General features: G+C 33.9%; 1 pseudogene; it reads left to right on the forward strand.

The window, feature by feature from the left end:
- Positions 1 to 2,351: 2,351 nt before the first annotated feature.
- LOC110620602 lies at positions 2,352 to 9,739 on the forward strand (annotated as a pseudogene).
- Positions 9,740 to 13,430: the final 3,691 nt, after the last annotated feature.

The following is a 13,430-nucleotide window of genomic DNA, read 5'->3' on the forward strand; positions in this document are numbered from 1 at the left end:
ATATAAAATATGTAATGTGAATTTTATTAGAGCTGAAATTATGATAATGAAATTGAGGGATTGAATTCTATCCAAATAAGTTTCCCATCACTAAAAGAAACAAAACTATTTGCTAATTGGTGAGTAGAGATCGTAAAGTCTTATATTAACATGTAGACCAATCGGTTAAATTTAGAGTTGGATTTGTTAATCGATCTTGAGTTTTAAACCGGACCATAACTTTCTTTTAAACTAAAACTGGAATCGAATTGAAATTTGCTAGTTTGAAATACCGATATGATTCGATTCTACTTTAATTTAAATTTTAAAAATAAATCATCTAAAAATTATATCGCTTAAAATTAATGTAGGTAAGTTGGTTATTAAATAAATTAAGTTTAATTTTGTTGTTTTTCTTTTGTTTTTACTTGTATGAAATATTATTTAGATGAAAGGTAAAGGATTGAGGGGGCCTTTAGAGTTTATTATCCCATTTAGTGTGGAGTAAGAGTAGCCCAATGCTTTATTTTGGGAAAATTCTTTCTTGGCCCGGTCAACTTTATGGCATTTACACCGGGCCTAGCTTATTCTATATGGGTGATTTTAGGGCTATACTTTTTTTTCTTTCTTTCTTTTTTTAAAAGTTAGGATATATATGTTGATCATAATCACTAGATTTAAATTAAAATTATGATAATCTTGATAAGATTTCTTTGTGGTATATAAGTTTACATACACATCTATCCATAATAGATGTGAGATCCGAAGGACTAGTCTATGAGACAATACCCCGAAAAAATTTCAACCTAAGATTTATGCCATGACACACAAGCACACCGATTCGCTCCTCAACATCAAACCTTTTTTTTAATTGCTAACGTTAGGATATACACATACTGTAATTATTGAATTGAAGTTAAAATCGCAACAATTTTAATTAAATTTCTTGATAATATATCAATTCACACCCATCCAACACCATATATTAATATCACCGGTAATTGAATGAAGTTTAGATTTAATATAAATATAATTCATCTACCAATATATTTTAACTTATTAATAATTTAAAATAAAAAAAAAACTTATTAATGCTAGAGTCATCTTAAAATTGACAAGTCTCGAATTTAAGTCCTAATCAAAATCATTTATACTGAAAAAAAAAATTATAATATAGTAAAAATATGAGTTATATGGGATTTTTATATAAAATATGTAATGTAAATTTATTAGAGTTGAAATTATGATAATGAAATTGAGGGATTGAGTTCTATCTAAATAAGTTCCCCATCATTATTTTATTTATATCTTTCTCGCAACATATTATTACTACTGTTTGATTTCTCACTTATTACTATTTTTTTATCTTTTTCTCATACATAAAATTATTATTTTTCTCAATTTAATTCTTTTTTTTTCTTCCCTTTCATTTTTTTTTTGAAATGGAGATTAGAGGAGTAGAACCTGAGACGTCTCAGATTTACTCAGATGCACTTACCACCATATTAAACCTGTGAGTGTTTTTTTCTTCCCTTATAACTAGATATTATTTTCATCAGTATATTTAGATGAAATGAATGTAAATTTTATAAAATAAAGGAAAATAAGGAAGTGAAAGATAAAGTATTAAAACTTTCTTTAATAAGTTATTTTAAAAATTTTTATTTTAGCTCGTAAAATTTTTTTTTAAATATACATAATCTGCACCCATAACCTTTAGGTGAAAAAAAGCTAATTGATTTGAAAAAATTAAATATTTGCAAGGTATTACAATTTTATCTTAATGTTTTAATTTTAATAATGTAAATTAAAATTAAAAATTGTGTAAAAATTTTATTTTAATTTAAAATTTTAATTTAAAAATATATGTCATTGCTGACATGATATTATATAGTGACTTCTTGAGGTTAATTGGCTTTTTTAAATTTAACTTTTTTGGATGAATTGGGATTTCAAATTATTGGCTTGCATAATATCCGGTTAGCAATTCAAAATATTTTATTAACTAAGTCAATTTTATTTTCTTGAGAGTAAAAGCATTAAACAGTTAAACTTAAAGATATCATGTGAACGCAAGAAGCAAGAAGACAAAAAAAAAATATTAAAAAAATAAGTTACCTCTAATATTGATCCATTTAGATTTGGGTCATCTATCATGATTAATTAAGTCTAAATTTGTCAAAATAGTGGCTGTACACAGTTTGACTAATATGCCACAACTTCTATATACATGTACATTTTTATGATAATTCTGCACTTTGAAGACATCAAAAAAAGAGAAAAATGGAGGATTCTCGGTCGAATTCTAGGTGGGTTTTCATAAATCTTCTCCATGGTGTTCTTGTTTTATTCATGAACTCCGGCTTGGAATCTGCAACAGCAGCTGCTACTAGTGGGAATGAGACTGACATACTCGCTTTACTCGACTTCAAGAATCTGATAACTCAAGATCCTCTTCAAGTCATGAGTTCCTGGAATGATTCTGTCCATTTCTGCAATTGGATTGGTGTTTCATGCAGCTCGTCCAACGATAGAGTAATAACTTTGAACTTGAATTCTAAAAAATTGGCTGGTTCTATACCACCTTTTATAGGAAACCTCACCCATCTGACTGTAATCAACTTGCACGAAAATAGCTTTTCTGGTGAGCTTCCCCAAGAAATGGGACGTCTATGGCGGTTGCAGCATTTAAATTTGACCTACAATTCCTTTGTCGGGAAAATTCCATCTAATCTCACTCACTGTAAGGAACTTACAGTAATTGGAGCATCTGGCAACAACTTGGTAGGAGAGATTCCAGAGCAGCTTAGCTCATTGACAAAGTTGGTTGTCTTTGCTTTTGGGGAAAATAACCTTACAGGCAAGATTCCAACCTGGATAGGGAACTTCTCCTCTGTTTACTCTTTCACTTGCCCTGAATAATTTTGTAGGAAACATACCAAATGAGCTCGGACGGCTTTCAAGCTTGGGCTTTTTTCAGCTTTATGGCAATTATCTTTCGGGTAAAATCCCTTCTTTAATTTATAATCTCTCTTCTATATACTACTTCTCTGTTACTCAAAACCAGCTTCATGGCCAATTACCACAAGATATTGGCCTGACGCTTCCTAAACTAAGAGTGTTTGCTGGCGGTGTTAACAATTTTACAGGGGTGATTCCTGTATCATTGTCAAATGTTTCTGGACTTCAAGTGCTTGATTTCTCTCAAAACAGTCTCACTGGAAACATTCCCGGGAATCTAAAGAACTTGCAAAGCTTATATAGACTCAATTTTGATGAAAATAACTTGGGAAATTGGGAAATTGATGACTTGAATTTTCTTAGTTATTTGGCTAACTGCACCAGTTTAGAGGTTTTGGGTCTGGCACAAAATCATTATGCAGGAGAATTGCCCAGCTCCATAGCCAACCTTTCAATCAATTTACAAAAATTTACCATAGGAAGGAATCTGATTCATGGAAGCATTCCTGTTGGGATTGAGAACCTAGTTAACTTGTACAGTCTGGGATTGGAAGGAAACTATCTCAGTGGAAATGTTCCATCTGCCATCGGGAAACTGCAAAATTTAGGAGCCCTGTATTTGAATCGTAACAGCTTCTCTGGATCAATCCCACCCTTCATAGGGAACTTGACTAGATTGACTAGGCTTTTCATGGAGGAAAACAGATTTGAAGGTAGCATACCTGATAGTCTAGGGAACTGCAAAAATCTTCAAAATTTAAACCTCTCGAGTAATAATCTTAATGGAAGCATTGTTGGAAAGAATCCTCTGCCATGATTGTAAATCAATCAATTGTTGGAAAGAATCCTCTGCCATGATTGTAAATCAGTTAGTGATCAAATCTTACCATATTTAGCATAGCACGATTCTAGGACATAATTGAGGGCTCAATCAAAGGTCTAATTGTTCATATCATGTACTATATAAACTCTGTAACTTACTACACAAGGGGTAAGAAAATAAAAACAGTTTTCTTCCTATAATCTCAAGATGGTATCAGAGCAGGTTTCGGTCTAAAAATATAGCCATCTTGCAATAATCCCTTACCAGATACCCTTCCCAACTTCTTTCTCTCACCGAAACAACAATGGCCGACCTCCCCAGCCCGGTTGACCAATCCCAGGCAATAATTGATCCAATAGCAGACCTGTCACAAAAACTATTCCAGTTAATTCAGAATAGCCAAGATGGAAATCAGAAATCAGTGAACCAATTCACTCTTAATTCAGCACAGCCACCGTCCGACATAAAATTGAATGATTCCAATTATGTTGTATGGGCAAAGATGATGGAGATGTTTATCACGGCACTACAAGGAGCCGTGAAAGGAGGAGGCACGGGTGTCCCTTATGATCGGAAAGGAGGTATTTTAGGGTTAGAAAGGAGGGTAAATGACCTTTCTACCCCTGTCTCTTTAAATAAATCTAAATGTGCCTCTGCTTGTTTTAATTCTAACAAGGTACAAAATACTAGTGGGTGGATATTTGATTCAGGAGCTACAGACACTATGACTAATGATTCTTCAGATTTTGTTGTGTCAGCCCCACCCTCAAAATCCAATATTCTAAACGCTACCGGTGGCTCTTTCCCGGTCATCGGTGGTGGTACCGTTTCTATAACCCCCACTTTAAATGTCTCCAACAGCCTCTATGTACCTTCCTTATCTTGCAAATTACTCTCTGTCAGTCAGATCACCAAACAGTTAAATTGCAGAGTACTCATGTATCCTCATTTTTGTGTTTTGCAGGATATTCATACGGGCACGGTACTGGGCCGTGGTACTGAGAAAGATGGACTGTACTATGTGGAGGAGATCTCAAGTACTGGGTCAGCTCATTTAGCTCAAGGGTCCTCAACCCGACAGTTATGGCTCTGGCACCGGCGCTACGGCCATCCCTCAAGTGATTATCTTCGTACTTTGTTTCCTGAGTTTAAATCTATTGACATTCCAGTTTGTTCTTCATGTGTGCTTGCTAAGAGTCATAAGAGTACTTATCATATATCCACAAATAAATCTGATACTCCCTTCTCAATAATACACTCTGATGTATGGGGGCCTGCCCCGGAAACTGTCTCCCCTGATTATAGATACTTTGTGACTTTTATTGATGATTGCACTCGTGTTACTTGGGTTTACCTGTTAAGACAAAAAAGTGAAGTGGCTGAGAAATTCTGTGATTTTTTCCGCATGATTAAAACCCAATTTCACAAGACCATTCAAGTCCTCCGATCTGACAATGGGGGGGAATTTGTCAATAACCATCTCCAAACCTTTTTCTGGGATAATGGGATCCTTCACCAAACTACTTGTCCTTATACACCACAGCAAAATGGGGTTGCTGAAAGGAAAAATCGACATATCCTTGAGACTGCCCGAGCCCTATTGTTTGAAGCCCAAGTTCCTCCTAAGTTTTGGTCTGAAGCAGTTGCCACATCTATTTACCTCATCAATCGACTTCCGTCTCGCGTCCTTAATTTCCAATCTCCCTTGCATACCTTGTCCTCTCATCACACCATCCCTTCCTTTCTCAACCTTCCACCTAAAATCTTTGGCTGTACAGTTTATGTTCACATTCCTAAAACACACCGCACTAAACTTGATCCATGTGCTCTTAAGTGTGTTTTCTTTGGTTATGGTGTCCATAAAAAGGGCTATCGGTGTTTTGACCCAATCTCTAAACGGCTCTTCACTACCATGGACTGCACTTTTCTGGAAGAGGAATATTTTTTTCCCTCGCCAACTAGCAGTGAGGGGGAGACAACGGCACAATCACCACCACTGCCAAATTGGCTTAGTCAGGAGGGGCCAGAACTTGATCATTCTTCTCTTCCTGAGTCTACACCAGAACTGGGAGACACTGACCATCTAGTACAGTCCTCGGTCTCAACATCACAACCAGAACCTGACACCGTAGAATATCCTGAGGAACACACAACTGAGGTATGTGAATCTGAACTTTCCCCTGGTTCTAATAACCTTACTACTGAACCCATTTCCCTTGAGGTTTCTGAAATAGGCCAATATGTCCTACCCCCTCGAAATAATAGAGGAATTCCACCCAGGAGATATGATCCAGAATTCGAGGCAGCCAGGTCCAGATACCCTGTGGCAAATGTTACCAGAGGAGAAAGACTATCACCTCAGTTGGTCAACCTACAGAAAAACATTTGCTCAGAATGGATACCAAAGGATGCCACAGAGGCCCAGAAGGATAAAAGATGGGTTGAGGCGATGGAGACCAAGATGGATGCCCTGGAGAAAAACAAGACCTGGGAAAAATGCTGGCTACCCAAGGGAAAACGACCAGTGGGATGCAAATGGGTGTTTACCATAAAGTATAAGTCAGACGGAACGGTGGACAGATATAAAGCTAGACTTGTAGCAAAAGGATATACTCAGACTTATGGAGTTGACTATTCTGAAACATTCTCTCCAGTAGCAAAAATTGATACAATACGGGTCCTATTCTCTCTAGTTGCAAACCTAGACTGGCCACTTCACCAATTTGATGTGAAAAATGCTTTCTTACATGGTGATCTGGAGGAGGAAGTATACATGGATGCTCCACCAGGGTTCATGAGTGGATATAGAAGGGGAGAAGTGTGTCGATTGAGGCGAGCCTTGTATGGGTTGAAACAGTCACCCAGAGCATGGTTTGGGAGATTTACTCAAGCAATGAAGAAAAATGGATATCGACAGAGTAACTCTGATCACACTCTATTCTTGAAGAGGCAAGGAAGGAAGATTATGTGTTTGATTATATACGTGGATGACATGATTATAACTGGAGATGATGTGGACGAAATCAAACAACTGAGGGACAACTTATTCCAAGAATTTGAGATGAAAGACCTGGGGATGCTAAAATATTTTCTTGGAATCGAAGTTCTCAGATCAAACCAGGGAATTCTAATATCACAGAGAAAGTACATTCTTGATCTGTTAACTGAAACAGGAATGATAGATTGCAAACCAGTCGATACTCCGGTAATGGTCAATCACGAGTTGAGCAAGGACTCAAAAGAAGGACCCACAGACAGGGGGAGGTACCAGAGACTGGTAGGAAAACTGATTTATTTATCACACACCAGACCAGACGTGGCATATGCTGTGAGTTTGGTAAGTCAGTTCATGCATGATCCAAAACAAGACCATATGGAGGCAGCATTAAGAATCGTTCGATATTTGAAAGGAACAGCTGGGATGGGCATGTTGTTCAAAAAGAATGGTCATTTCAGTATCAGTGGATATACGGACGCAAGTTGGGCAGGAGATCTCTCTGACAGACGATCTACTTCAGGATACTTTACCTTTGTCGGAGTAAATTTGGTAACGTGGAAAAATAAAAAACAGAAGGTGGTGGCACTGTCAAGTGCTGAAGCAGAATTCAGGGGAATAGCAAAAGGACTGGCAGAACTCCTATGGATTAGAAAGTTGATGTTTGAGCTTGGATTCCCATCAAAGGATGCAGCTGAACTCCGTTGTGACAACAAGGCGGCAATAAGCATTTCTGAAAATCCAGTTCAGCATGATCGAACAAAACATGTTGAAATAGACCGACATTTCATCAAAGAAAAGTTGGACAGTGGTCTGATATCTTTACCATTTGTTCGATCAGAGGATCAATGGGCGGACATCCTAACCAAAGCAGTAGCTGGACGAATATTCCATGAGGTTTTGGGCAAGTTGGGTATGCTAGATCCACATGAACCAACTTGAGGGGGAGTGTTGGAAAGAATCCTCTGCCATGATTGTAAATCAATCAGTTGTTGGAAAGAATCCTCTGCCATGATTGTAAATCAGTCAGTGATCAAATCTTACCATATTTAGCATAGCACGATTCTAGGACATAATTGAGGGCTCAATCAAAGGTCTAATTGTTCATATCATGTACTATATAAACTCTGTAACTTACTACACAAGAGGTAAGAAAATAAAAACAGTTTTCTTCCTATAATCTCAAGAAGCATACCCAAACAGGTCATTGGTCTTTCTTCCCTCTCAATTTCTGTGGTCATGTCTAATAATTCCTTGACTGGTTCCATACCATCAGAAGTAGGTAACTTGCGCAATCTCGTGGAGTTGGATTTGTCACAGAACAAACTGTTTGGTGAAATTCCTAGCTCACTTGGCAGCTGTGCTAGTTTGGAACGCTTGCATTTGGAGGGTAATAAACTTGGAGGAACAATTCCGGAGTCATTGAAAGATTTAAGAGGTATAGAAGAACTTGATCTTTCAAGCAATAACATGTCCGGCGAAATTCCTGAATTTCTCAGCAAGTTACGGGATCTCAAGTATCTCAATCTTTCCTTCAATGATTTTGAGGGAGAGGTGTCAGGAGAAGGAATATTTTCAAATGCCAGTGCCGTTTCAATCATTGGAAACGATAAGCTCTGCGGTGGTATCCCAGATTTACATTTGCCTTCATGCTCCAAGAAAAAGAAAGAAAAGCCTCTGAACCTCAAGGTGATAATCTCTGTAACAATTGCGGTTGTATTTGCAATTGCAATATTATGTTCTGTTGTCATTTTCTGTATGACCAATTCCAAAGCACCTCCTTCTGAGGATAGGCATGTGGGTATGTCTTACTCAGAAATTGTGAAATCAACTAATGGCTTCTCTGCTGAAAATTTGATTGGATCGGGGAGTTTTGGTTCTGTATATAAAGGAACTCTCTCTGATGATGGAAAAATGGTTGCCATTAAGGTCATGAATCTCCAACAACGAGGTGCTTCAAAGAGTTTCATTGATGAATGTGATGCATTGAGAAGCATACGACATCGTAATCTCCTAAGAATTATCACTGCCTGCTCAACCATTGATCATCAAGGCAATGACTTTAAATGTCTGGTTTTTGAGTTCATGGCAAATGGAAGTCTGGACAAATGGTTGCATCCTAGAGCAGATAAGCAAGATCAAACTAAAAGATTAAGCTTTATCCAGAGATTGAATATAGCCATTGACATTGCTTCTGCATTGGATTATCTACATCACTATTGTGAAACTCCAATTGTTCATTGTGATCTAAAGCCAAGCAATGTACTCCTCGATGAAGACATGACAGCCCATGTTGGTGATTTTGGATTGGCAACGTTCCTTCTGGAATCATCAAACAATCCCTCCAAAAGTGAAGCAATTTCAGTTGTATTAAAGGGCTCAATTGGCTACATCCCTCCAGGTATCTTTCTTTTCTTCAGCCTGAAAATCAATGCATTGCATGATCAAGTCTGCTAACTTTTGAATTTTTGTAATAATAACATCAAATTATATATATCTTCTTCCAGAGTATGGATTGAATGACCAAGTCTCTGCACTTGGAGATGTTTACAGTTTCGGGATACTGTTGCTGGAGATGTTTACGGGGAGAAGGCCTACTGATGACATGTTCAAACATGATCTAAGCATTCACAAATTTGTTGCCATGGCTTTGCCTGAACATGCCATTGATGTTATTGACCCAACAATGCTTGATGAAGAAACTGCTGATGATGAGACAAATGAAGAAAAGGCAATAATCACAAACAGTAATGCACAGGGCAATGCAAGTAGAACACAAGAATGCGTAGTCTCTGCCATGAGAATTGGAGTCTCCTGTTCTTCGAGCTCACCTGGAGAGCGACTGGCTATGAGCTCCGTTGTCAACAAATTGCATGACATTAGAGATTCATTTCTCAGATCAAAAAGCAGTAGGTGGAAGAAGTATGAATAAAATTTCACTTAATTCTCTGAGTTTACATGTAAGTTGAGATCATTTACTTCCTATTAGCTGGTTAATTAATATAATAAATAAAATTGATTAATTATTTGTTATTATTATACAGTAGCATAATTTTTATCTATTTTTTTATTTATTTTAAAATTATTATCCACTTTTCTTTTTAAATTATAATAATATATAAATAAACTATTATAACTCTATTTAATTTTATCATATTTTCAAAATAATTTCTCATTAAATATTATTTTTTAAAATAAATATTCAAAATATTACTTAATATTTAATAAAAATTAATGTATTTTAAATGAATATAATTAAAAGATTAATAAAAAAATCTTTTTCATAAAAAAAATAAAATGAATAAAAATTATTAAATAAAAATATTATAATATTAATAAATTTTAAATTCATTTAATTTTTAATACAATAATAGTTTTTCTTTTAGAAATTTACACTATATTTATAGAACTTTTAGAAAAAAAAAAAAAGGTAATATATATATTGTTATTATAGGAGAAAAATAAAAAAAAATTATAATTCACAAAACATCAACTAAGAAAAATTCTTACTCACACTTGGATATGTACACTTGTATAATAAATAGGTTATACACCTACCATTTAAATTTAAATTAATAACTTTTTATTGACTAGATGTGCATAAATCAAGTTGTATATAAGAAGTTTCTGTCAATTATCTCCATTAACAGGAAAGTTTTTGCGAAGAAAATGAGTTAGCAGTATTTGATTCAAATTGAAAAAATTAATCAAATTAAATTAATTTAAAATTTTAATTTAATTTAATTTTTTTAAAAGAAATTAATTATTTCAATTCAGTTTGATTTTAATAAGAAAAATTAATAAAATCGAAGCGATTAGTGTATTTTATTTTTGATAATATAAAGATATTAAATTAAAATTAATATTGAAATATTTCAATTAAATTTTAAAATATTAAAAATAAAGTGTTAAAAATAAAAAGTAAATTGAATTGAATTGAATCGAATAAGACTAGTTCAATTTAAATGGATTTTTATCAAAATTATTTTTTTACAAACTCTAAAATTTGACTTTTTATTTTTTTTAATTCGATTCGGTTAGAAAGGGAAAAATCTCAACGAATTTTTTATAATCTATGGATTTACTATTGAAGTTTACTCAATGGTATTAAAAATTAATTTTAATTTAAATATTCAGTTTCAAATACAGTCAAATGAATGAGACTAAGAAAAAGTATTGAACAATACATAGCTGAGGCTTTACATAATTTTATAATATTTTAAAAGTGAGATTGATGCGTCAAAACTATTAAAATTAAATTTTTACTTAAAATAAAATTTATAAGTAGAGATTATGCAGAAATTGATAAATAAATTAATTTTATTGAATGAAAAAATATAAAATAAAATAAAATAGAAAAGATTTTAAATGTAAATAAGTGAAAATAAATAAAACTAACTCAAAAAAATAAGCAATTAAATTTAAGAGAAAGAATTAAGATAATAAATATTAAATCAAAGGAATAATTTTAATTTTAATTTTATTAGTTGATCACAGATATAAAAATAATTTAAAATTAATTATTGAATTACTTAACAGACGCTCGTTAACTAGTTCTAACTCTCAGACAATCGTAAAAGATACTTCTAAAATTTAATTCAATTATCGCATTAAAAATTAGAAGGATCTGATTCTAATTAAAAAATACGAGACACTCGGTTTATTTAAGTTAGATTATATTATTCCGTAGAAAGGGCTTACGCAACTTAATTAACCACTTATTTCATATTAAACTAAACAATTACGGATTCAATCAATTTGAATAGCAATCTATTATTCTAACAATTGAACAATGAGCCCTTATTATAACAATTAATAGAGTAATAATAAACAATAGTCACGGGAATAAAATAAATAACAAAAGTAATTAAGAAAATAATAGAATCATATAAATCTCACAACCAATTGGATTGAAATCTTAATTCTCATTTAACTGAAAGAAAATTTTAGCCACATATGTTCATGACTGAAATACTACAATAAGAAAAGTGTTGTCAGCCTCCTAAGCTAATTAAAAATGAGAAATGAGAAATGATATATGAGAGATGATATGAGATTGTCATCTTTTTATAGTACTAAGAGTCCTAACTCAGCCTAAATACAAGTAGCTAAAATCATAGTCGAATAAATTTTGGCAAATAAGAGTTATCTGCTGGATTCTGATTTGTCAAATATATTATGCCTATAGCATAGTCTATAATACAGTTCATCTGAGAGTTAGAGTTTAAGCATGACTTTGCTTCTCATTCTTCTGTGAATTTGGTTATACCTATATTTAATTTCAGAATCTAGAGTTTAAATTAAAATTTTCTCTTATTATTTTTCGATCCTTATTTAACCTAACAAGATATCAAAATTCAGATGAATCAACATGTTTTAAATAAAATCAAACTCAATATCCAATGTTTTAGACTATTAAAACTACTCTAGGTTTTATAATATTTTAATATTTTTAATATTTTGAGAATGAGATTTTATAAAGTGAGCTGAGGCTTTATATAATTTTAAAATTGTATAATTATGTATGGCAGAATTTATAATTTCGTTAAAATAAGATTTTTAAAATTATTAAAAATACTAATTACTACTTACTTCCTGATGCTACATAACAATCGTTTAAGATAAGTCATGAGCTGTCACTACAGAATAGGTCCATGTGGTAAGAATCTGATAAATAGGTAATGTAATCCCACCTAAGAAAATAAATACTCGGACATCCTAACACCCGGTCCATCATCAAGACTCGCCCTCCCATAGATAAAGTGAGTTTCAACACAAAGTTACTACTATCAGGCATAGCTCAACGTATCCCCACTACGCCTGTAATCGCGGGATCACCTACCTATCAGTTGGTGATATCACTTATCAAGCAACCGGCCACATCATCGCCGAATTATTAAAAAATATTATATTTATCTCTATCTTCTTACAATATAAAAGGAGAAGGATCACAGAAGTAAAGGTACGTACATTGTTCTCTCACACAACTACTCTTGAGTTCTAAATATTATACTCGTCTTTCTTCACCTTACTGACTTGAGCGTCGCAGTGGCTGCCACAGGCACCCATCACCTCACTTTCTCGATCTTGCAGGATTAGCCAATCACAACACAACTCCATTTCGGCCATATTATCATTGTAATTTCAGATACATCATTTAGTTCCATTGCTAAAAAATCTATTGAATTCTCTCTATTCATTTGGATTAAAACTGGTTCTCCATCCCTTCTCTCTTAAAAAGAAATCTCTTTTTTATCTCTCGAAATAGCCAACAATTCACAAACTATTGCTGAGGTTGCTACTGATGATAAGGCTATCATTTCTTTCACTCCTAACAGTGGATAAAACACACCTCCTATAGTTAATGAAGCATATCCCAAGAATCTGAGCATTGAGAAAATACTCTAGTACTGTAACGACCCGAAAACCGGACCGCTACTGGCGCCAGGATTCAGATCGACTTAAGGTCGTCGGAACCCGTAGCAAGCCTAACATACATCCTGTCATACCTGATTGAATCCCATACATGATCACACATTTTCATAAAAACTTAAACTTTTCATATACCAAGCTCGACCTATGCATGTATCATAACTGTGTACATAAAACCCCTTACTGGAGCCCTCATCAAATGCTCCAGTTGGGTCAACACCTCATATGTCAAGCCTGGTT

Source organism: Manihot esculenta, chromosome 8, assembly GCF_001659605.2.
Source record: "Manihot esculenta cultivar AM560-2 chromosome 8, M.esculenta_v8, whole genome shotgun sequence".
Classification (NCBI taxonomy): Eukaryota; Viridiplantae; Streptophyta; class Magnoliopsida; order Malpighiales; family Euphorbiaceae; genus Manihot; species Manihot esculenta.